The sequence below is a fragment of the Pleurodeles waltl genome, chromosome 12, assembly GCF_031143425.1.
Source record: "Pleurodeles waltl isolate 20211129_DDA chromosome 12, aPleWal1.hap1.20221129, whole genome shotgun sequence".
Taxonomy (NCBI): Eukaryota; Metazoa; Chordata; class Amphibia; order Caudata; family Salamandridae; genus Pleurodeles; species Pleurodeles waltl.
The window spans coordinates 592,306,405-592,332,920 of NC_090451.1; positions in this window are offsets into that span (position 1 = coordinate 592,306,405).

Here is a 26,516-nt window from a genome sequence, read left to right on the forward strand (position 1 = left end):
TTGTGTGTTGTCTTGTGTGCATGCTCGTCTGTCTGTGTGCTTGGGAGGGGTTGGGGTTGAGGAGAATGGGACTGAGAAGAGGAAGTTGGAGGGGGGAGGGTAGAACCAAGGACAATGGCTGCCATCAGAGAGGGGGCCAGAGCATGGATCGATCTCTGTTGGGTCGCCAATCCAGTGTGAATGCCCTCCTGGAATGCATTAGTCTGTTACATCTGGGCTGCCAGCCCTTGGATGGCATTCACAATGGTTCACTGCCCTACAGAGATGGATCTCAGGAGGTCAATAGCCTTCTCACTCAGGGCAGCAGGGCTAACTGGGGCAGGGTCTGAGGTGCCTGGGGCGAAGGAGATGCCCACCCACCTGGGTGAGTGGGCACAGGCAACTCAATGAGGGGCTGCTGGGAGGACGGTGCTGGTACGGGGGTGGCAGATGTACCTGTAACTGGGGTGGTCACAGAGGTGTCCGTCAACACCAGGGAGCTTCCATCGGAGGAGGTATCTATGTCAGAACTGTCCCCTCCAGTCTCTGCCATGGTGCTCCCCTCGCCCTCCGTCCCACTGGTGCCCTCACCGTTGGGGTACTCTGCCTCCTGGGTTGAACTTTGGGACCTCCTGGACTCCACAGCCCCGGACGTCGCCTTCATCACGGAGACATGGATGAACGCCTCCTCTGCTCCAGACATCGCTACCGCCATCCCCGAAGGCTACAAGATCTCCAGAAAAGACCGCACCAACCAAGTAGGAGGAGGTGTCGCCATCATCTTCAAAGACTCCATCAGCGTCACCACCTCCACCGAAGACCCCCCCCTCGCCGCTGAACACCTGCATTTTCAGATTCGCACCGACCCAAGGACCACCCTCAGAGGATCCCTCGTCTACCGTCCTCCCGGACCTCGCGCCTCTTTCAGCGACGCCATCGCCGACTTCATCTCCCCGCACGCCCTCGCCTCACCGGACTACATCCTCCTAGGCGACCTCAACTTCCATCTGGAACAAAACAACGACCCCAACACCACCACCCTGCTCGACAACCTCGCCAACCTCGGCCTCAAACAACTGGTGAACACCGCCACCCACATCGCCGGACACACGCTCGACCCTATCTTCTCCGCCAGCAAACACGTCTTCTTCAGCCACACCTCTGCCCTACACTGGACCGACCACAGCTGCGTCCACTTCACATTCCGACGCGAGACCCCCCACCTCCGCACTCAACCCACCCCTCGTCGACAGTGGAACAAGATCCCTGAAGAGCAACTCTTCTCCGCTCTCGCCGCCAACCAACCCACCCTCACCACCGACCCCAACGACGCAGCTCTCAACCTCACAAACTGGATCTCCAACTGCGCTGACAACCTTGCTCCCCTCAAACGCACGCATCGACAGACCAACACCAAAAAACCTCTCTGGTTCTCTGACACCCTCAAAGAATCAAAGAAAACCTGTCGTGCCCTTGAGAAGGCCTGGCGCAAGGACCACACCGCGGACAACATGACCGCCCTCAAGAACGCTACACGCGAACACCACCACCTGATCCGCACTGCCAAAAGGAACTTTTTCACCGACAGACTAGACAAAAACAGCCACAACAGCAGAGAACTCTTCAGCATCGTCAAAGAGTTCTCCAACCCCAGCGCCAGCGCCAACGCCGTCACGCCCTCACAGGATTTGTGCGAATCCCTCGCCACTTTCTTCCATCGCAAGATCAGCGACCTCCACGACAGCTTCGGACACCAGACCCAACCATACACCACTGAACCCGCTTCCCCGGACATCACCCTCAACAACTGGACCCACATCAACACGGAAGAAACCAAATCCATCATGAACTCTATCCACTCCGGCGCCCCTTCGGACCCCTGCCCGCACTTCATCTTTAACAAAGCCGACGACATCATCGCCCCGCACCTCCAGACCGTCATCAACTCTTCTTTTTCTTCTGCTACCTTCCCCGAATGCTGGAAGCACGCTGAAGTCAACGCCCTACTAAAGAAACCTACGGCTGACCCAAGCGACCTGAAAAACTTCCGCCCCATCTCTCTTCTACCTTTCCCAGCCAAGGTAATAGAAAAGACCGTCAACAAACAGCTGACCACCTTCCTGGAAGACAACAACCTGCTCGACCCTTCACAAACCGGATTCCGAACCAACCACAGCACGGAAACCGCCCTCATCTCAGTCACAGACGACATCAGAACCCTGATGGACAACGGTGAAACAGTCGCCCTCATTCTCCTCGACCTCTCGGCTGCCTTTGACACCGTCTGTCACCGCACCCTAATCACCCGCCTACGCTCCACCGGGATCCAAGGCCAGGCCCTGGACTGGATCGCCTCCTTCCTCGCTAACCGCTCCCAAAGAGTTTACCTCCCTCCGTTTCGCTCAGAACCCACCAAGATCATCTGCGGCGTACCTCAAGGCTCATCGCTCAGCCCGACACTCTTCAATGTCTACATGAGCCCCCTCGCCGACATCGTACGCAAGCACGACATCATCATCACCTCCTACGCCGACGACACCCAACTTGTACTCTCCCTCACCAAGGACCCCGCCAGCGCCAAGACCAACCTACAAGAGGGTATGAAGGACGTCGCAGATTGGATGAGGCTCAGCCGCCTAAAGCTGAACTCTGAAAAAACGGAAGTCCTCATCCTCGGCAACACCCCGTCCGCCTGGGACGACTCCTGGTGGCCCACGGCCCTCGGCACCGCACCGACCCCCGCAGACCACGCCCGCAACCTCGGCTTCATCTTGGACCCTCTTCTCACCATGACCAAGCAAGTCAACGCCGTGTCCTCCGCCTGCTTCCTCACTCTCCGCATGCTCCGCAAGATCTTCCGCTGGATCCCCGCCGACACCAGAAAAACCGTGACCCACGCCCTTGTCACGAGTCGCCTGGACTACGGCAACACCCTCTACGCCGGGACCACCGCCAAACTCCAAAACCGCCTGCAACGCATCCAAAACGCCTCGGCCCGCCTCATCCTCGACGTACCCCGCAACAGCCACATCTCCGCACACCTGAGACACCTGCATTGGCTCCCAGTCAGCAAAAGGATCACCTTCCGTCTTCTCACCCACGCACACAAAGCCCTCCACAACAAGGGACCGGAATACCTCAACAGACGCCTCAGCTTCTACGTCCCCACCCGCCCCCTCCGCTCCGCTGGCCTCGTACTTGCTGCCGTCCCTCGCACCCGCCGCTCCACGGCGGGTGGGAGATCTTTCTCCTTCCTGGCGGCCAAGACCTGGAACTCCCTCCCCACCAGCCTCAGGACCACCCAGGACCACTCCGCTTTCCGGAGACTCCTAAAGACTTGGCTGTTCGAGCAGCGATAACCCCCCCTTTCCCCCCTAGCGCCTTGAGACCCGCACGGGTGAGTAGCGCGCTTTATAAATGTTAATGATTTGATTTGATTTGATCTATGTCAGAACTGTCCCCTCCAGTCTCTGCCATGGTGCTCCCCTCGCCCTCCGTCCCACTGGTGCCCTCACCGTTGGGGTACTCTGCCTCCTGGGTCCTGTGGGATACAGCTCCCTCCATCGCCGGTGCCTCTGCTCCTCCGCCAGATGATGCTAATGCACATAAGGACAGGGTGACAAAACAAAAAGGGGGGGAGAGACAAAGGATGCACCTGGTCAATGGCTACACCAACACCACAGTTGGAGTACACACCACTCTCACACACAAGGAACAGCCCTATGCACTATGCATTGCACTACCAGTTATGTTGCTATCCCCCAAGGCATGGGGAGGGCACACACCACCAAATGCAGCACACCTGGGACCCACTCAGCCCTGACCAGTTGTGGATGCCTACGAGCTAGGTAGCAGGATTATCCCTTCAGGACCCTTGCCAATAGGGGACCTACTCTGCAATGTCAGGCCTCCTGGGTCCTGTGGGATGCAGCTCCCTCCTTCGCCGGTGCCTCTGCTCCTCCGCCGGATGATGCTAATGCACATAAGAACAGGGTGACAAAACAAAAAGGGGGAGAAGAGACAAAGGATACACTTGGTCAATGGCTGCACCAACACCGCCATTGGTGTACACAGCGCCCTCACACACTGGGAACAGCCCTATGCAATATGCAATAGCACTAGCAGGGAAATAGTTAGCAGCCAAGACATGGGGAGAGGCACACACAGCCAAATGCAGCACACCTGGGACCCACCCAGCCCTGACCAGTTGTTGATGCCTACAAGCTAGGTTGCAAGATTATCCCTTCTGAACCCTAGCCACCAGGGGACCTATGCTGCAATGTCAGGCCTGCCCTAGGGGACCCACTGACACTCATCCTCCACCCGGATACCACCGTACCATGCGTAAGTTGTAATGATGGGCACTGTACTCCCCACCTTGTGGCTGCTGTGATGCCCTCAAGCGCCCATCCAGCTCAGGGTAGGCCACCGCCAGGATGCAGGCCATCAGGGGGTTCAGGGTTCGACAGGCACCCCTTCCTCATTGGGAGGCCATCCCCAGCTGGGCCTCTGCCGTCTTCCGTGCCCAGCGTCTCAGGTCCTTCCACCGTTTCTGACAGTGGGCGCTCCGCCTGCCGTAGACCCCCAGGGTCCACACGTCCTTGGCGATAGCACGCCATATACCCTTCTTTTGATGTGCGCTGACCTGCGGAGGAAATACACACAGGAAAATAGAATTAGTCAAACAGTCCTGCCTGTTATACTTATGGCTCACCATCCCCCTTCACATCATCATTTACACACACATGGCCCAGCACACAACCAATATGCCACCCAGAGGACATCCACCCACCCCCCTTACACGGGGCCTTCACACACACCACTCCATGCATTCATGCCACATGCATCGTTCCCACAATGTACTCACCTGTTGGTCTGGAGGCCCATACAGCTGTCTGTACTGCAGTAGAACCCCATCCACCAGTCTCTCCAACTCCGCTGAAGTGAAGGATGGGGCCCTTTCCCCAGTTACACAGGCCACAGTAGGTTCCAGACACAGGTCACAGCAGCACATGCAGTGTAGGTCCACTCCTATTGAAGATCAGGAAGCAAGTGAGGGATGAGATAGAAAATGGCGGTCACGTCCACGGCGGTGCATACCCTCACCGCCGGTGTAGATCACCATTGGCGACTGTAACCCATAGGGCCCAATGCTAACCAATGAGGAGTTGCACTGCCGTTCCCAACCACCTCCCGCAACGGCACACAACATCAGCGGAATTACCTCCCTTCCACCTGTCCCTCCACACAGGACAGGCGGATGCCATTTCAGGGGGAGGGCAGGCCTTGGATAATTGCTGCGCCACTGGTGAAATGAGGACATACTGTACAAATCACACTTACCCATTACAAGTTAACAGCATGCAAAGTTCTGTTGTAGCCCCATTGTTCAATTTGTGACCTGCTCCTCACTCTTTTGCCCCATAGATTGCTACTGCTGCGGATGAATAGGAGATGGAGACATACCCCTGTGTAAAACCCTGGTGGCCTTTGCAACAATGGAGGACAGTCACATTATCCTCACCTTTAGACTTGACAGGGCCACAATCACAGAGCTGTGTGCCCAATTAGAACCTGACCTGATATCTGCTATCCGTCACCCTACTGGGATTCCCCCCTCTTGTGCAGGTTCTATCAGTGCTCCATTTCCTGGCAACAGGTTCTTTCCAAGTGACAGTGGGCTTGGCAGCAGCAATGTCACAGCCAATGTTCTCAATAGTGCTAACAAGAGTGTTGTCTGCCCTGATTAAACACATGTGCAGCTGCATTGTATTCCCCAGGTTGAAGATTTGGCCACAGTGAAGGCTGAGTTCTATGAAATGGGACATATCCCCAACATAATTGGCGTGATTGATGGAACACATACTACATTTGTCCCCCCCGTAAGAATGAACAGGTGTCCAAAAATCAGAAGAGTTTCCACTCTATGAATGTACAGATGGTGTGCTTGGCGGACTAGTACATCTCCCACGTCAATGCTAAGTATCCAGGGTCGGTGCATGATTCTTTTGTCCTGAGGAATAGCAGCATCCCAAATGTGATGAGCCAACTACAGAGGCACAGAGAGTGGCTAATAGGTGAGCCCTGGTTCCCACCTAGTAGATGTTGGTGTTAGTGGGCATGGTGTGGGCCATATGGGATAGTGTGTGGCTAAATGTTGTCCCTCAAAATTTGCAGGTGACTCTGGTTACCCCAACCTATCATGGCTGCTGACCCCTGTGAGGAATGCCAGGACAAGGGCAGAAGAACGTTATAATGAGGCACAAGGGCGAACCAGTAGGATAATAGAAAAGGCCTTCGGCCTCCTGAAGGCCAGGTTCCAGTGCCTCCATCTAATAGGTGGATCCCTGTGCTACTCACCCAAGAAGGTCTGCCAGATAGTAGTGGCATGCTGCATGTTGCACAACCTTGCCATGAAACACCATGTGCCTATTCTGCAGGGGTAGGCTGGAGATACCCGTCTGGCAGCAGTGGACCCTGTGGACAGTGAGGATGAGGAGGCAGAGGATGAGGATGAGGACAATAGAACATCATTGATCAGGCAATACTTCCAATGACACGCAGGTAAGACAGTGTTACTTCACATTTCAATGACATTTGTTTGAATTTCTGTGGCACTGGCATGCTGTTATTTCCCACTTCTAAGCCCACTTACTGTACCCTTTGGCAATTCATTTTGCAGATATTGGTGACCTCACATATGCTCCTGGTGTGATCACTGCAGCCAGCTACAGATCATTAATCTATGCTCATTTTCTGTACAGTTGAATTGCAATGTTTGTACCTGTTTAGATGAATACATAGTTGAAAAATTTTACATACTCCAAACTTCTTTTTTTTCAAGGGTGTTTATTGAAATGCTAAAATATTGAAGGGCAAGTGCAATGGGATGGGAAGATGATGGAGGAAAGTCCAGGGTATTGTTTCAGTCTGTGTGTAGGACAGGTGCATTGTCCAAGGGGACATAGTAAGGGGAGCAATGGCAGTTCAAGGTGGACAAGTTGACAGAGCGGGACACAAGGGTGACAATCAGGAGAGTCTCATTTCCTGGCGGGGGTCTTGCCAAGTGTCTCTGGCTTCTGTCTGGATAGCAGGGAACGTTTGCGGGGTGGTTCTCCTTCTGCAGGGGGAGGGGTGCTGGTGGCCTGGGAGTCCTCTGGCGGGGTCTCCTGGCCATTAGCAGCAGAGGAGGTGGAAGGCTGTTCAGATGTCTGGCTAGTGCAGGGCCCCCCTCTTGTGTGACTGCCTCCCTTATAATATTAATATTCTGCCAGCACCCATGCTATGGAGATCAGGGTGCTATGATGGCCTGCAAGTCCTCCCTGATCCCCTTTTACTGTCCATCCTGCAGCCGCCTGTTCTTCTGCACATTGTCCAGGATCTGGCCAATCATGTCCTGGGAATATTGATAGGCTCCCAGGATCTTCGCAAGTGCCTCCTGGAGATTTGGTTCCCTGGGCCTGTCCTCCCCCTGGCACACAGCAGTCCTCCTAGTTTCCCTGTGGCTTGTGCCTCTGTCGCCTGAACGGTGTGCCCAATGCCACTGACCCCAGGTCATGGGGATGAGGTGTGGCCTGGGGTCCCTGTAGAGGTGGACACACTGCTGATTGATGTGTCCTGGGGACAGAGGTATTGGTACGCTGGGTGGGTGCTGTGGTGGTGTTTCCTGATAAGGGAAGGTTCTGTGGTGGTGTGTGACTGGGCCTGAGTAACCGGCTGTCCAAAGGTCCCTGGTTGGTCTTCTAGATCCTGAAGATCAGAGTTGCTGTCATTACTGTGGGCCTCTTCTGTTGGGGAACTGGATATTGCTGGCACCTCCTCTCCAGTGACATTGGCTGGGGTACCTGTGGGGATGTATATGATGTGTTATGGTTTCTGTGTCTGACATATTGTGCATCTGTGGCTCGTCCACTTTGGTTGGATTTGCCCTAGCAGCTTTCGCTTGTGTACGTTGGTGTATGGTGGGATGATTAGCTCTCTGTAGTGTGCATGCTTTAGTGATGAGTGCCCATGCAGGGGTGTGAGTGGTGTTCATGCATTGGTAGAGCTTTCAGGGCTTGGCATTGGGATGAGTGAGAGATGGTGGGGTGTGTGTGTAGTGGTGGAGTGATGGGAGTGAGGGTGCGGGTATGTGATGGCATGCAGTTAGGGGGGTGATAGAAGTAGAGAGTTGACTTACCAGAGTCCATTCCTCCTCCTACTCCGGCCAGGTCCTCAGGATGCAGGATTTCCAAGACTTGCGCCTTCCATGCTGTTAGTTGTGGGGGAGGAGGTGGGGGTCCATTGTCAGTCCTCTGTATAGCGAGTTGGTGTCTTGCTGCAATGGAACATACCTTCCCCCGTAGGTCGTTCCACCTCTTCCTGATGTCATCCCTAGTTCTTGGGTGCTGTTCCACGGCGTTGACCCTGTCCACGATTCTCCGCCATAGCTCCAGCTTCCTAGCTTTCGATATCTGCTGTCCTCTGCTCCAAATAGCTGTGGCTCTACCCTTGTGATTTCCTCCACCATGACCCTTAGCTCCTCCTCTGTGAAGTGGGGGTGTCTTTGTGGTGCCATGGGTGTTGTGTGAGGTCTGTAGGTGAGGGTGTGTTGGGTAATGTATTGGGGTGTGTGATGTGAGGTGCGTGAGTGGTGTATAGTGTGTGGCTCTAGTTGTGTCTGTGGTCTTGCTGTTTCTCTGGTAGCAATGGTTTGTAATGGTAAAGGGTTGTGGGTAATGTGGGTGTGTGTTTTATAGTCTTGTGAGTGGGTGGGTGTGGTGTGTGTATGGGTGTCAGGAGTGTGTTGTTTGAATTGTCCAATCTGGTGGTGTTTTGTTTGTGTGTGTCTATTTTGAGCGCAGTGGTATGTACTACCAGTGGTTTAGCGCACTTGAATGTCCGCCGTGGTGATTCGTGGGTCAATACATTATCAAATGCCATAGCAGCAGGTGGCCCTATCCCGGATACGTGGTATGGGGTGGAAATAATTCCTATATACAAAAAAGGTGATGTGGGCTCACCTGTCAATTATAGACCAATCAGCCTTATTGATAATTTGTAAAAACTCTTTGCTAAGCAAGTTTTAGACAGGCTCATGGAATGGGTTCAAGATAATCAGGTTTTATCTCCCCTTTAGACCGGTTTTCACCCAAAAATTAGTACTATGGATCAGGTCTTTAGGCTTTCCTTGTTATTTTGGAAATATGTCACTCTAGCAAAACAAAAATTGTATGTTGCTTTTGTGGATTTAAGATCTGCCTTTGACTTGGTCCCCAGAGGGAAACTTTGGTAAGTTCTGAATAAAATCGGTGCCCCAGAGAATTTAGTGTACCTAATTCAAAGGTTGCATGAGAATACCTACGCACAAGTGAGATGGGGTAATCAGGGTGAACTCACTGATCGAATAGACATCAGTCGGGGGTACGCCAGGGTTGCGTCCCCGCTCCTACCCTTTTTTCTTTGTTTATTAACGAGTCCGTGCAAGTTGTATCTGAATGTCAAAATTAAGCTCCTTCCTTGAATGACCAACAAATTCCGATCTTGCTATTTGCTGATGATTCTCTCTTGATTTCCAAAACCCCCATGGGTCTTCAGGTCCTAGTGGATAGGTTTAGTGCTTTTTGTGTAGACAATGGATTGGAGCTTAACCCCAGCAAAACCACATTTATGATTTTTAGTAGAGGCCCTACCAGAAGATGTACTATCTTACTCAACCAGGTTCCCTTAAGTAAGGTATGTTCTATTGATTACCTGGGGGTTAGAATTAGCAACAATATGCAATGGGAGGCCTAGATTGATAAGAGCACAGCACTTTTACAGCACAGATCTGGGGCTATCCTGCGCTTCTACAAATCTACTTCCATGAAAGCTGTCTCTCCAGCCATCACATTTTTGTAGCAAAAGCTCAGGGCACGGCATCCTATGGTGCTGAGGTTTGGGGATTCTCTAACATTAGCAAATTATCTGTGGGGGAGAACAACTTTATAAGATCTCTCCTTGCATGACCTCGCAGTACCCCACTGATTCCAGTGTTTCTGGACCTCGGGTTTTTCCGTATTTCCGATGTAATAATCTTAAGACCATTACTTTTTTGGGTACGTATTTGGACTACCCCTGAACTAGCTGTATACAAGGAATCCCTACAAGACATCTTAGATAAACCCAATGCACTTTCCATTTCCTGGCTCAAGCATGTTTCGAGATTGTTACACATTCTGAGACTTGAGGAGTTTTGGAGACAACCCCATAATCTAAGGAGGGCCCGGAAGCAACATCTGAAATCAGTTTATTGGTCTTATGTCAGGAATAATTATCTGCTATGCACGTCACATGGTCGACTGACATCACAATTCCTTGATTTCAAGAGGTATCCTTATTTCGAACCCTTCCTGGATCTAATTCCTGACCTTTTAAGTAAAAGCTTGTATGCCCGTTTCAGGCATGAGTGCTTACCATTGAAGTCCTTTTCTAGCACCTGGCGACCTGCTCTAACAACAAATCTATGCCCTAGTTGTAATTGTACTGCGGAAACTACAGTACATTTTATGTTTATCTGTCCTGCTTATGGGATTGCTCGGCGGAAGTGGATTCGCCCAGGTTGTAGGAATGTGGGCTTGAGACATTGTAAAGTTGCACTTAGGTTGCTGATGAGAGACACTTCCACTCTTTTAATCTGTGCGGTCAGCAAGTTCCTTGCGGCCGCATGGTATATACGTACTCAGGTTTTAAAAAGCCAAAATCATTTGTCCTCAGTTGAACATTGTTCTTAATTTATTTATCTACCTATTTTTATATACAAGTTTTATGATTACTGCGACCACTCTGCGGCTGATGGTAATAAAATCCATACGAGATATCCCAAGTTGCAAATAGGACGCTGATGAGAGATAGTTCTCCTAATCACCAAGGCGTTAGACAGTTTCCTGTGGTAGTACGTTAAGGATTACATGTACCTATAGCTCTTAATTATTTTTTATTTGTATGTTTATTGTCTTTTTTTGCCCTATTTTTATCTTTATATTTATTAAGTATACAGTACTATTTTATTCGTTGTGATTTTTTTAGCTGCTTTGATGGTTAAATATGACCGAATAAAGCTTGTGTGATGATGATGATGATTCATGGGTCATTTTGTGATGGCCTTGTTCTTTTGGCATAACGGTGTGGGTTTTGATACCACCAGTTTATCACTGACCTTTAGGCTGGCGGATTTATGTTTGTGGCTGAATAATGACGGATTGGTGTATGTGTGTCATAATTTGGTGAACGGATATCCACTGCGGCGGCAGTAAGTTGGCGACAGTCAGCGTGGCGGTAAGTGGGATTTACCGCCAATGTCATAATGAGGGCCATAGTAAGAATTCTACATTTAACTTGGAGTCCTGTATGGGGAATTATTGCTTCAAGCTGGCTTGCTTTTGTGTAATCAAAAACAGTTTTTCCTCCCCTTTGGTAGGTATTTTACCCATCACAGCATTAATAGTACCTAGACTAATAGCAGGCACAGCTAACTGTGACTGCCCAGCTTGAAAAGCTCTTGCTAGGGCAATAGTTACTGTACACATAACAAACTGCATTAGACATTGATACAGTCTAACTAAATGAGTATACAGAGGAAGCACATCACAATTTTTAAAATCTCCTGCATTTGGATATGGTGTGTCGCTGGCTAAGACTGGCCGGGTTGCCCCATTATTACTGAAGGGACCCATGTTGTTGTTTATGTGTGAGGGCACCTTGGAACCAATTTTGATGTTCCTGGTATGTTTGCTGCTTCAGTGTATGTGTAAAACGTCCATGTGCTAGCATCAACTGTAGGAAAATTACTCAGGAATAAAAAACTTTGCATTGATAAGCTTTGTGTGCCTCAACCACAAAGGTAACATCTACACCTCCATTGATGAGCCCATGTGCAGTTAAATTTGCATTACTGTCTGTCTACAATTAACAGAAATAGTCACCATATTTAATGAATCAAATTCAAAGAAAGATAAATACCATAATAGGGTAATCCTTCCAATGTTTAAGCTTGAACAACCTACAGGCATAAATAGGTGCTTTGTATTAAGCTGAGGAGAGTGAATCCTTTTCACCACAGACGTCTCCGTTGAGAGGTGAAAAGAGAGTCTTGGACACACAGGAGAAACCTACTGAGGAGATCCATTATATCAGTACCTGACCTAAAACTTTGGTGGTACCATGTTATATACCATACGTACAAATTTAGTAGGACTGTGTATATGACAACAAACTTCAAAATATAGAGACTAGGGGACATATTTCTGAAAGGCTTGTGCTGCCAGAGCATCACTTTTTTTTATGTGGGGGCAGCAGAAGCCTCTCCACCATTTCTATGAGGCCACACAAAGCCACTTTGTGTGGCTTGTAAGGGCCTCATGGATGTGGAGCTAGACAATGCAGCACTGTGGGAAAGTTCTCCTTTTTGTCCTGGTCACTTCCAAACTTTTTGGACAGATACTGGTAGTTACTGACTCTTGGTTGTGCCCTGGGTACTGCTTACCAGTCCCAGGGCCAGTGCTCTGTGTAAAGTGAATATGCAAATTGGGCTAATTATAATTGGCAGTATCAAATTACCTACAAGTCCCTATATATGATAGGGCATGTAGGTTTAGGGACCCCACCATAGTTAATGCACCCATATGTGCACGGCTGAAGTGCCCAGTGTAATTTTAAAATCAGGCCTTCCTTGCTTGCTGCTTTTAAACTAAAATTATGTGCAAAGTTGACTTTGGAATTAAAAGTAGTTCCAAAGTCTTAAACTACCTTATTTTTACATATAAGCCCCCCCTAGGATGTGCCCTAAGTGCCCCTAGGGCTGGGTGTTTTGTAACTATAAGCAGGGTACTTATAACAATTGTTTTATAAACCCTGGTGAGGAAAAATAGCCAAATGTGTTTTACCCTCACTGCAGTGAAGGAGCTCTATAGGCTAAAATAGGTAGACTTTATTTTAATTAATAAAGTCCCAAATGGAGCTAGACATTTCAAGTTTGGTATCAAACTGATTGCCATAATAAATCCCCAAAATCGCCATTGTTGGATTTAAAATAACTAGTTCAGGGAAAGAGTTTTAGAACTCTACCTGAAAGTTGCTAAATCCAGCTCTGTAGTGCCCTTCTCTGATTGGCCAGCCCCTGGCAGCCTCACCAGGCTGCCTTGATGAGGTGTGAAGTGGCCTGGACTGAAGAAAAAGAATGTGCCTGGGGAGAAGATCTGCCTCAGCAGATGGAGTAAACAGGAATGGGGCGAGAGCAGCCAAACTGGACTTCAAAGGAGGAAAGAAAGGACCTCCACCGTTTCCTGCAAACCCAGACAACCAGGTGCCCTCTTCATTAGATTAGGAGAGGGCAGGAAAGGGGTGTGTTAAGGATTTTAAGCCACACCAGTGGGTGGACTCAGACAGACCTTACCTCCAAAATTTAGTTTCCACCATTTTTGATTTTTAAAGAATGTTGCTCCCTGGGATTGATTTTTGCCTCATGTCCCAGGAAGTGGTCATCCAAGGGGGTGGTGGCCTTCTTGTGATTGAATATGTGCCCACCTTGCTTTTCACCCCAGGAGCAAGGACAACTTTGGCAGAGCTGCGCTCACACCTCAGATCCCTACATGGAACAACATCAGAAGAAGAAGAACTGCCGTAATGGACCTTTGACCTGCACTGGACACTGCATTCTGCACACTTGGGCTTCACCACAAAAAGCACTTTGCCTGGCTTCAACTTGTTCAAGGAGGGACTGCTTGCTTGCTACAGGGGACAAATAGCTAACCAGAGTCCCCTGCATCAAATCCTGAAGGAACTGACCAGCTGACCACTGTGCAGTGGTCATTTTGCAGATTGAGCCAGGTGATTTCAGAAGGTGGAGTCCTAGCCCTCAAGGAGCAACCCAGAGCTTCTGGGACCTTGGGGTGAGCTGTGGACTCCCAAAGGACCTCCAAAGACCTTCTGGAAGAAGATCCAGATGTTTTGAGACGTTTGGAGAACTTTTTGTAAAAAGCTCCATAAAGGGATCGACCTGCTGTGTTGAGTCAAGCCGGCTTACCTCAACTGTGACCTGGCCTGGCTTTCAGGTTTATACTGCTGAAAAGCTCCGGAGCCTCAGACTGCCAGGATTTCACCAAGGTCTCCTGAAAAGGTTATCCAATGGCTTTTCATCAAAATCAGCTTGCTTTGGAGGGTCGGCCCCCGTCGTAAGGAAAAAACTCCAAAAAAGTGCCAAAGTCTGAACGTGAAAAGATGACCGGGACTTCCCGCGCAGCATATCTGAGGGAGGCTCCAGGGAAGTCAGATCAAAATTCAAATTCAGCCAGGACAATCATTTCCATCCTGAAAAATCAACTAAGTCCGAAGGTAGATTTCTTTACCAAGGTTGCCTGTGACACGCATCCGAAGAGGGCTCCAGGGAGGTCAGATCGAATTGGTGACTTTGTCCGGGTGAGAAAAATCTTCAAGAAAAAGGCTAAGGCCCTCATTATGAAATTGGCGGGGAAAAAGATTACCGCAGCGGTGACTGCTGTCAATATACCACAGTGGAGGCGAACACCCTTCCGCCAGATTATCACACACACACAAAACCACCACAACCACAAATCCACCAGACCCACTGAACGTGATAAACTGTAAGTACTACCACCCATACCGTTACACCACCCAAACAACACCCTCCAAATAATGACCCAGCAATCACCACAGCGGACATTCAACAGCGGTAAACTGTTGGCGATACACACCGCTGGGGCGGATTTGGCCACTCACAAACAAAACAAGACAACAGTGGCCATAACCATGAACCCACACCTGACACAAATACACCCCCATTCCCCCAACAGCACTATAAAGCACCCCCCCACACAACCCACAATCCTTTGCAAACACGAGAAGACCGCTACACTTTGCCACGCCAATCCCAGAGAGAACTGCACACACATATCACAACTACCCAATCTGTTTCACACCCCACTACTTCACACACCACCCTCTGTACAACACACTCCACACAACACCCATGTCCCCACAAAGGCACTCCCGGTTCACAGATGAGGAGTTGTCGGTCATGGTTGAGGAAGTAGTTAGGGTAGAGCCACAGCTGTTTGGAGCACAGGTACAACAGATCTCTATTCCCAGGAAGATGGAGCTATGGCAGAGAATTGTGTACAGGGTGAACGCCTTGGGACAACATCCTCGCACAAGGGACGACATAAGGAAGAGGTGGAATGACCTATGGGGGAAGGTGTGTTCCAGTGCAGCGTGGCACCAGCTCGCCATCTGGAGGACAGGCGGTGGACCCCCACCTCCTCCCCCACAGCTGACAGCATGGGAGAAGCAAGTCTTGGCAATCCTGCATCCTGAAGGACTCACTGGAGTAGCCGGAGGACTGGATACTGGTGAGTCAACATTTATTACCTATCACTCCCCCATACCTGCATGCTACCATGACCCCTTACCCTGTCTCCCATCACCCCACTCCATCCAACACAGTGCACCACCACAATCACCAATCCTAAATGCCACGTCCTGCATGCAATACCCACTGCATGCACATCCCTTCCGCCTCTGCATGCACACCCACCACTAATGCATGCACAGCATGGAGAACTAGAACCCCACAATCCATCACCATACACAACCAAAGTTGGGAGGACAACTGAAACAACATTGGGAAAGTTAGTAATGCGGAATATGTCACTGACATGTAGCAAAATAGATCACTTACATCCCCACAGGTTCCCCAGCCAATGTCAGCGGCAAGGAGGTGCCACGGCTACCCACTCACCCACCAGAAGATGCCCCCATTGATGACAGCAACTCAGGAGCTCTGGATCTGGATGTACTCCCTGGCCCATCTGGGACCACTGGTCAGTCGGCTACCCCATCCCACAGCCAGTCCACCAGAGACCCCCCTCTCTGAATCTAACACCACAGCAGCCAGCTACCACCCCCACACCTCTGTACCCAAGACACTTCAATCAGTACAGGGCCGCTCATGTACAGGGACCCAGTCCACACCACACAGGCAAGAATATGAGGGTCCTGGTGTCAGTGAGAGTGGGCACACCGTTCAGGGGATACAGGCACAAAGGGACAGGGACACTCGGAGGGCAGCTGTGTGCCAGGGGAAGGACAGGTCCCAGGAACCGACTGCTCAGGAGGCACTTACAAATGTCCTGGGGGAATACCAACAATCCTGGGACAGGATGGGTCAGGTGATCACCATCATGCAGGAGAACAAGCGGCTGCAGGGGATACACCACCAGGAGGTCATGCAGCAGTTGCAGGTCCTAAATGCCAACATGGCCGCCATTGTAGGGGTGCTGGGTGACATGCCCAACACCATGCAAGAGGACGGAGTACACCAGCGGGCCACTTCCAATAGCCACTCCACCCAGCAGCACTCCACATCTGCTGCAGCTAATGGACAAGATGCCCTGCAACGGGACCCACAGGCCACCTGCACCTCCTTCCCCAGCAGAAGGTGAACTACTCCCCAAACGTTCCCTGCCACCCAGACAGACACCGGGGACAGTTGCCAAGACCAAGGCCACTGCCAGGAAATGAACCCCTCCTGAATGTCCCCCTTGTGTTTCACGGTGTCACCTTGTCCACTTTGAACTGCCATTGCTCCCCTTACTATGGGCCATTGGACACTGGACCTGTGCTACAAACAGACTGGCCCACTACACTGGACTATTCCCAACCATCACACCACCCAATTGCATTTTCATTATATGCCACATTTTTAAATAAACAACCTTGGACACAACTTTAGGAATAGTTCATTATCTGAAGGAAATGTACAATGTATTGTACTGTATTGAACTGCATGATCCTCAGCAAATGTCCAGTGATATGTTGATCAATACTACATATGTCTCTCAGCAGTCTGTACACATCACATTACACTGTTGTAACCACACCAACATCTGCAATAAGGGAAGGCATCCAGTCAGTTGGAATGCACAGGCTGTGACTCGCATTATGCTACAGCCACACAGCACAACACTTAAATGGAGAAATGTATAGTTCAACAGTCTCACCTGAGTGTCACTGGAAGTACTGCAGTATCATATGTGTCCTGTTGTCCACATCCTCCTCCTCTTTCTACTCCTCACTGTCCTTAGTGTCCACTGCTGCCACAGGTGCATTGTCACCCCCCTCCTCCTGCAGATAGGGCACATGGAGTCTGAGGGCCAAAATGTACAACATGAAGCACACAACAACAATCTTGCAGACCATCTCAGGGGAGTAGCATAGGGATCCACTTGTCAGATGGAGGCACCTGAACATGGCCTTCAGGAGACCGAAGATCCTTTCTACAATCCTCCTGGAACACCCATGAGCATCATTGTACCTATTCTCAGTCCCTGTTCTCTGATTCCTAACAGGGGTCGAGAGCCAGGACAGGTTTGGGTAGCTGGAGTCACCTGCAAGAAGTGAGGGACACACATTAGCCTTGCACAATGGCATGGGGTATGGCTCCTGAAGGCATACACTGACATATATTGGGTGGGGACTCAGGCTCACCTATAAGCCACACACTGTGCCTCTGTAGTTATGCCATCAGCTGTGGGGCACTGCTGTTCCTCAGGATAAAGGCATCATGCACAGACCCAGGATACTTGGCAGTGGCGTATCAGATGTACTGGTCGGCAAGGTACACCATCTGAACATTGAGTGAGTGGAAACTGTTCCTATTCCTGTACACCTGTTCATCTGGGGGGTCTAAGGCAATATAGGTCCCATCAGTAGCCCCAATCACATGTGGTATGTGTCCCATTGCATAGATTCCACCCTTCACAGTGGGCAATTCATCTACCTGGGAGAATGCGATGTAGCTGCACATGCGTTTGAGCAAGGCTGCCAAAACCCTTGCAAGCACAATAGAGAACATTAGCTGTGACATTCCTGCAGCCAAGCCCATTGTTACCTGGAAAGAGCCTTTTGCCAGGAAATGGAGCAATGAGAGTACCTGTGCAAGAGGGGGTAATACTGTGGTGTAACGGATAGCAGGTATCAGATCAGGCTCCAATTGTGCACACAGCACTGTCATTGTGGTCCTGTCCAGACAGTAGGTGAGTATGATGTGCCTGTCCTCGAGTGTAGCCAAGTCCACAAGGGGTCTGTACACCGGTGCAAGCCTCCTGTATGCAGGGACAGGTGGAAGTGACTTCACTCCGCCAGCATTAGGCGTCGTGGCAGGAGGCGGTCTGCACAGCTGTGCAATTCCTCATTGGCTAATATGGGACTCTATGGAGTACAGGAACCAGTGATGATTAAGGCCAGCGGTGACGGTGTGCACCACCCACCACCGCAGACATGTATATCACTTCACTTGTTTCCTGACTTTCCTCAGGACTACATCTCCACTGCATGTGCTGCTGTGACCTGTGTCTGGAACCAACCCAGGCCCGTGCCACAGGGGAAAGTGCCCCAGCCTTCACATCAGAGGAGTTGGAGAGCTTCGCGGATGGGGTCCCACCCCTGTATGGGCAGTTGTATGGGCCTCCAGACCAACAGGTGAGTACATCATGGGCATGTCGCATGCGACATGGCTGCATGTAGATGTGTGTGTGTGTGTGTGTGTGCTGGCAGTGTGTCATTTGGGTGGGGTATGGCAGGTGGAAGTGTTCAAGCAGAGGTACGTTTCATGTGTGTGCCTGATGAGGGGCAAATGCAGTATGTAGGCCAAATGTGTGACTGACTGGATTGTCTGGTTAACGGTGTCCCTCTGTTTGTGTTTCCTCTGCAGGTCAGTGCCCATCAGAAGAAGGGGTTGTGGCGTGCCATCGACAAGGACGTGCGGACCCTGGGGGTCCTTAGCTGGCGGAGTACCCACTGCAGGAAACAGTGGGAGGACCTGAGACGCTGACCCCGGAAGATTCCGGAAGCCCAGCTGGTGATGACCTCCCAACAAGGGAGGAGTGCCCGTCGGAACCTGACCCCCTTTATGGCCCGCATACTCACTTAGGCCTACCCAGAGCTGGTTGGGCGCTTGAGGGCATCACAGCAGCTACAAGGGGGTGAATACAGTGTGTGTGACAACCATCTTTGTTGCATGTGATATAGGTGCAGGGTTCTAGTCAATGGATGCCCCAATATGCCAGTTTAGCTATTGCTGCATGGTCTAGCTTACGCATTTTGGGTGTAATACATATTTCTGATGGCTAGGTAGCTGGCTTTCCATGTCAGACTGGGCTTAGTTGGTCCCAGTTGGTGTGCAGATGGCAGTGTTTGGCTCCTACCTGCTGTGGTACCTAGCCAATGGTATGCCAGTGTGGTCCCTATTGCCCATTTTTAGTCTCAGTGTGTGATAGTGATGTGTATGCCATCTGTGCTGTTGGTGCTGTGATAGACCTTGTGCTCCTTTTCTTCCCCCTCTCCTTTTGTTACCCTGTCCATGTGTGCATTAGCATCATCTGGCGAAGGAGCAGGGGCAGCGGCGAGTGAGGGAGCCAGGAGGCAGAGTTCACTGACACCGAGGGACCAGTGGGACGGAGGGCAAAGGGAGAACCAGGGTGGGGACAGGATCTGATACAACTGACTCTGATTCCTCCTCCAATGGAAGCTCCCTGGTGGTGGCGGTCCCCTCTGGGACCACCCGAGCTACAGGTTCTACCGCCACCCTTGTACCAGCACCGCCATCCCAGTAGCCCCCCACTGAGTTGCCCGTGCCCGCTCACCCAGGAGGGTGGGCGTCTCCTTCGCCCTAGGCACCCCAGGCCCTGCCCCAGTCAGGCCTGCTGCCCTCAGTGAGGAGGCTATTGACCTCCTGAGATCCATCTCTGTAGGGCAGTCAACCATAGTGAATGTTATCCAGGGGCTGGCATCCCAGATGCAGCAATGCAATGCCTTTCTGGAGGGCATTCACGGTGGCTTGGCAGCCCTACAAAGATCGTTTCAGCCTCTGGCACAGCAGCCAGTGTCCTGTTTCTTCTATCCCCCCTCCAACTACCACTTCCCAGTCCCAGTCTGCTCTCCCCAAACCTATCTCAGGCACACATTCTGACAAGCATGCACCCAAAACAACAGACAAGACTCGCACAGTCAAACACAGGAAGCATACTTCAGTCCAGAAGCACTCACACAGCCAACCCACAGATGCACATACAAAATCATCCACTGCCTCCACTGTCTCCCACTCCTCCTCCTCTCTCTCACAGTCACATCAGCACTCACACCTGCATGCACAGCATCAACAGTCCCAGATCCTACCACCTGCACAGCCTTGCCCACAGTCACCACAACAGCAGACCTGCAGACATGCACCCCACACACCACATGCGCAGTCACCACTACCATCACACCTCATGCAGCAGACCCACCTCACTTGCAGACACCACCACAACATCTATCCACACATCCTGTTTAACCAACCCCACCCTGTATTCCCCCCTCCAAAGACACAAAAATGCTCGAACTCAGACCCCCAACAGCCATACACCTCACAACCGCAAGTTTCCATGCACCTGCACCAAAGTCCAGCACACCTCCTCCTCCTACAACCACTCTCTCTACTCCACTGCCATACCTCCTCCCACAGCCCGTCCCACTTGTCCTAAGAAGCTTTTCCTTTCCCGACTTCACCTCTTCCCTCCCCCCACCCGCCTGTCCTGCCCGAAAGAGAAAGATCCCACCCCCCCACTACTTCCAGCACCAAATCTAGCCCTGTTCCACCCCCTAAGACTTCAGCTGCCACTAAGGGGCACAAGAGTGGAACTACCCCCCCAAGCCACTTCTCCGCCCCCAAAACGGAAGGGTAAAGAGCCGCCACCTCACAAACCCAAACCCAAGGACCCCTCTCCCAAAAAAAAAAGACCCCCCTCCACCCCTGCCCCCTGAGGTGTCTGCCTATTTCCAACATGATGTCCCTGCACAGTCCCAAGGTTGTCAGGAGTCAAGGTGGGACTTGGACTTTGCCCTGTGGGCATTACAGACTTTGAACTGATCAATGGCCCTACATGTAGATATGCAATTCATTAATTGTTTGGGTCTGGACTCTTCATCCTAGTGGATCACAGTGGTTGAAACAGAGGTATGTGTCCTGGCTTTCTTTGCTCCTGGGTCCTTTTACTGTTGATTAACTCTGCAGATAGTTCTGGGTGTGTGGTGTGTCTGTTGTGCGTGTGTGGGTCTCTTTCTTCTCCCTCCCTCCCTGCCTCCCTTGTTTGCTAGGCAGCTGTACTCACCGTTGTCGTCTTCATCAGTGTTGGTGCTCAAGGACAGACATGGCATGGTACAGCATCGGGAAGACTTGCAGTTCCGGTTCCATGGCGGCGACTAACTCCTCTGTGTCCCTTTTAAATTATGTGTTTCCGCCAGGGTTTTGGTGGTGTTTCTAATGCCCCAGGAATCCTGGTGGTGTGCTGTGTCATAATATGGTGGGCGGATCCTTTTCTTCCGCCTGCCTGTAGGTGGCTACATCCGTGTTCAGTGGTCGTACCGCATTGGCGGTTGGGGTAGTACATTGGCTGTCTATGGGAGGGATCACAGCCATGGTCATTATATGGCATCATTACTGCCAGTCTGGCAGCAGTACTACTGCCATCTCCGGCGTGGCGGCAGCTCACTGCCAATGTCATAATGAGGGCCTAAGTCCGAAGGTAAACTTTTAACGGAGGCCTCCCGCTTGCTGTAGCCGAGCAGGGCTCTTTTGCGGTTGGCCTCAAATTTTGACTTTGGTCCGGTTGAGGTGTGACCAGATATCCCGAGTGGCACTTTCAGTTTCTAGGCACTAAAAAAACATTCAGGCCCATATTTAAGAAAACTTTGTGGCGCCTTTGCGCCTTTTTTTTTTGCAAAAGCGGCGCTAACCTAGCTTCATATTTATATCTTGTCGCTAGACCCGTCTAGCAACAAAATATCTGAGCTTGAGTCATTTTTTGGGAGCGCCACTCCACCTTGCATCATTTAGTGACAACGATATGCAAAGTAGACGTTCCCTCCCAAAAAACGATGCTAGCCATCCAGCGCCATATTTACTGTCCGAAGAAAAACGATGCACATTAAGGAATCGGTCCCAAAAAATGACACAAAGTCTGATTAGTGTCAACTTTTAACGCCTGGTTAGACCAAGCGTTAAAATTTGGTCTTCACACTACTACTTAAGGAAACCACACAGAAGGAGCATTGGGAACCTTCTGGACAACATGAAACTGTTAATGCTCCAGCTTGGTTCACGCCGCAGATGACAGCAACAACAACAGGTCCCACCAGCACCACTGCACCAAGCCCAAACACCACCACAGCAGCCACAAAGACAGTGCAGAAGGCGGGGGAGGATATTTCAACAGCCGACTACCTGTCGCGCCGCACCGCGCGGCGCGAGCCGAGCGTTCGGCACAAGCCGCGCGTTCGGCTCAGGCCGCGCTTCGCGTCTTTAAGACGCGGCGCGCCCCGAGCCTTTCCTGCACCCTACGAGACCCCAAGGCTTACTTGGGGCCTCGCGCTGCTCTCTCCCTCCGTTTTGTTGGGGTCTCCTGACCCCTCTTACCTGTTTGGGCTCCTTTTCTTCTTTCTTCTGTCCTCTTTCTTTTTGGGTCTGTTTCTTGCTCTTTCCTTTATGTCTTTTCCCCTTCCCAGGTTACCCTTGTCTTCCCAGCATTCCTCCTTCGCTATTCTCTATGGTTTCTGCTCCAGTCTATTCTATCTACTTTTCCCTATCTAAGATGGTGTCCTTTTTCTTCCTGTGGGTCACTTCCTGTTTTATGGTATTTAAGGGTGGTGTTTTCTTCTCCTCTTTGCGCTGCAACACTCTCTGTTCAGTTAGTGTCCTCGCTCCTGATTTCCTAGCCTTTGGTTCTGGATTTCGCCATTTCTGTGTTATTACGTCAGTTCTTTTTGATTCCTGTTCCTCTGTTCTTGTTTCAGGAATCCTCTGCGAATCTTCTTGGAGGTTTTTTCCTCTTCTTCTGAAGGGGTTTTTTCCCTCTGGCGCTACTTTCTCACGGTCACGGTCTGTCCTTGGCGTTCCTTTGCCTACAGCACCGTGGCTACCAGAAAGAGTCGCCCCTTTTTGGGCCAAAGTCGAACTCTCAAGATCCACGCCTCAAGATCTGCAAACTCCAGGCGCAAGCAGCACGTGAGTCGTGACAGATTGCAGCGCCGAACCATCCCGACGTCTTCTAACACCATGGAAGACACTGTGGTAGCTGCTGCAGATCCGGATCAAGCTCTTCTAACTACAATTCAGCAACAAGCTCAAGAATTACAGCAACTACGTAGTGAGAATGCCGCGCTGCGACAGGCTTTGGCTTTCCGTAGTGGTGATGTTCCGACGCTCTCCGCCTCTACCCATCGTTTTTCTGGTGAACCAACCAAGCTGCGTGAGTTCCTTGATTCCTTAACAGTGTACTTCGCCTTCCAACCCACCCAATTCTCCCATGACAGAACAAAGGTGGGTTATCTCATCAGTGCCTTATCCGGTCCTGCCTTGGCCTGGGCAACCCCGATGGTATCATCTAACGATCCGGTATTGTCGGATTATTCCGCCTTTGTGAACCGCTTCAAGCTGATGTTTAGTCGTCCGGGATTGGAGGCTTCAGCGGAAGAAGCCTTATGCGATATTCATCAAGGTTCACAAGATGTCCTTCAATACATTACACGCTTTCGTCAACTAGCGGCAGAGACCACCTGGGTGGAATGTACTTTGGTGACTTTGTTTCGTAGAGGACTCAAAGAAGAAATAAAAGATGAACTAGTACATTCCACCAGAGTGGAAGATCTTCGTGGCCTGATGGATCAAGCCCTCTCCATCGAGTATCGCCTTCAGGAACGGAGAGCAGAGAAGAGAAAGAGCAGAGGGTCTTTTCAACCAAGCACCTCACGAGTTTTTCCGCATCGTTCTGAGGAACCTCGCCCTCCTGTCAGAGACACCGAAGGAGAACCCATGCAGGTGGATACAACTCGAGGCCCGCTCTCCGCTAGCGAACGAGAAGATAGACGAAAGAAGGGTTTGTGTTTATACTGCGGTTCTGCCGGCCACATACTGCATACCTGTCCAGTACGTCCATCAAGGCCATCGGGAAACGCCGCTTCCCGTCCTCTGTAAGAAGGGAGGGGACGGGATTAGCAGCTATACCTTCCATCAGTTCTTTCAATGACAATACCACATCCTTGTTCATTGTACCAGTCATGTTACAATTACCTGATGGCCGTCAAGAGAAGACTCTGGCACTACTAGATTGTGGAGCTAGTGGTATTTATATGGATAAGAAGTGGGCCACTACTCAACAAGTTCCTATACAACCTAAGGAGATTCCCGAACAAGTACACACGGTGGACGGATCTTTGATATCATCGGGTCCAGTTGATACAACTACCCTGATGCTGAATCTACAGATCGGTAACCATCAGGAACACATCTCCTTTGATCTTATAACTTCCCCCAACCATACCATCATTCTTGGAATCCCGTGGTTCATCGGACATAATCCATATGTGAACTGGGCTACCTGGACGGTTTCCTTGTCTTCACAGTTCTGTCACGAGCACTGTTTTGCTTCAGACAAGTATTGGTCGCCTAAGAGATCAATAATCACAGAGGGTACTACTGGTTCGACCATAAATACAGTCCAAGGAGTTCCTGAACACTATTTGGATTTTCAAGATGTCTTCCAAAAACCTTCCAAACCTGTGTTACCTCCACATCGAGATTACGATTGTGCTATTCCCTTGGAACCTGGCACTATCGTTCCTTTTGGCAGGATGTATTCCCTCACGGAAACTGAAAAGGAAGTACTAAAGGAGTATTTGGATGAAAATATTCAAAGTGGTCTTATTGTTCCATCGTCTTCTCCGGCCGGGGCTCCTCTCTTTTTCGTACCCAAGAAGACAAAGGATCTTCGCCCTTGCCTGGATTTTCGAGGCCTGAATAAAATAACTATTAAAGATCGTTATCCTTTGCCTCTCATAAGGGACATTTTAGAGGCAGTCAGAGGGGCCCAACGGTTTACCAAACTAGATCTACGGGGAGCCTACCACCTTTTACGCATTAAAGAAGGAGATGAGTGGAAAACGGTCTTTAGGACTCCATTTGGTCACTTTGAATACAGGGTAATGCCTTTCGGTCTTACTAATGCCCCGGCAATCTTTCAGAGATTTATGGACTCAGTATTCTCTGATCTCCTAAATCAGACAGTTGTAATCTACCTTGATGATATTCTTATTTATTCTAGAAATCCCGAACTCCATTCTTCCCATGTGAAACAAGTCCTTCAACGACTCCGGGCACATCAACTATTTTGCAAACCCGAAAAGTGTGAGTTTGACAAGACGGAAGTCAAATATCTGGGATATCATTTAAGTCCCACCGGTGTAGCTATGGATCAAGAAAAGGTACAAGCTATTCTAGATTGGCCTTCTCCATCTTCTATTAAAGAAACACAATGCTTTCTAGGATTAGCGAACTTCTATCGACAATTCATCGCAGACTTTGCAAAACAAACTAGCCATATAACTCACACTTTAAAGAAGGAAAATCTTATTAAAGGGTTTGTCTGGACTAAAGCTGCCGAAACAGCCTTTCAGGATTTAAAGAAGGCATTTACACAAGCTCCCATCTTAAGACATCCAGATACCAACAAACAATTTATTGTCGTCACCGATGCTTCTGAAAAAGCCATTGGTGCCGTCCTACTCCAACAACAAGAGGATGATGGTCTTGAACATCCTGTTTTCTATTTGTCTCATATACTCTCTATTGCAGAACAACATTACTCAGTACTGGAAAGAGAATTGTTGGCTCTGAAAACAGCTTGTATTGAATGGAGACAGTTTCTGATGGGTTCCAAGGAGCCTTTTGAAGTGAGAACAGACCATCGAAACTTACAATGTTTACGAAATTTCGTATGCCAAATTAGTCGTCAAGCTCGTTGGGCCTTCTTCTTCAGCCAGTATGATTTCTACATTACATATATTCCTGGCTCCCAAAACATTCTGGCTGATGCTCTGTTGCGTCGTTATCCAGATTGTACTCCTGTCCCAGCTCAACCCCTACTGGAACCTAATAAGATCATTGGGGTAGCTCAGTCTTTTCTGGAGGAGGTGCAACTGGAATACTCCAATCTATCTGATGATGAAGTAGAGAACTTAAGGCCTCTTTTACATAAGAGACAAGGATACTATTATTATCACGATCTGTTATTCATCCCTACTAACAAAGTTAGAGAAAAGGCATTACAAATGTGTCATGATTCACCGGTTGCTGGTCATAGAGGCATCAAAGCCACACAAGAACTGTTATCACGATTTTTCTGGTGGCCTACTTGGAAACAGGATATTGAAACATACGTTCAGGCTTGTCCCACATGCGCTCAAGTCAAGATTCCCCGAACCAGACCTGCAGGATTACTCCAGCCCTTGCCGGTTCCGCCAACTCCATGGCACACCATCTCTACTGATTTTATGTGTTCGTTACCACTTTCAGCAGGAAACCGGGTAATCATGGTCACTGTAGACTCCTTTACTAAGATGGCTCACTTCACTGCCTTGAAAAAGCTACCTACATCCCAAGAATTAAGCCAGATATTCATCGAACATATCTT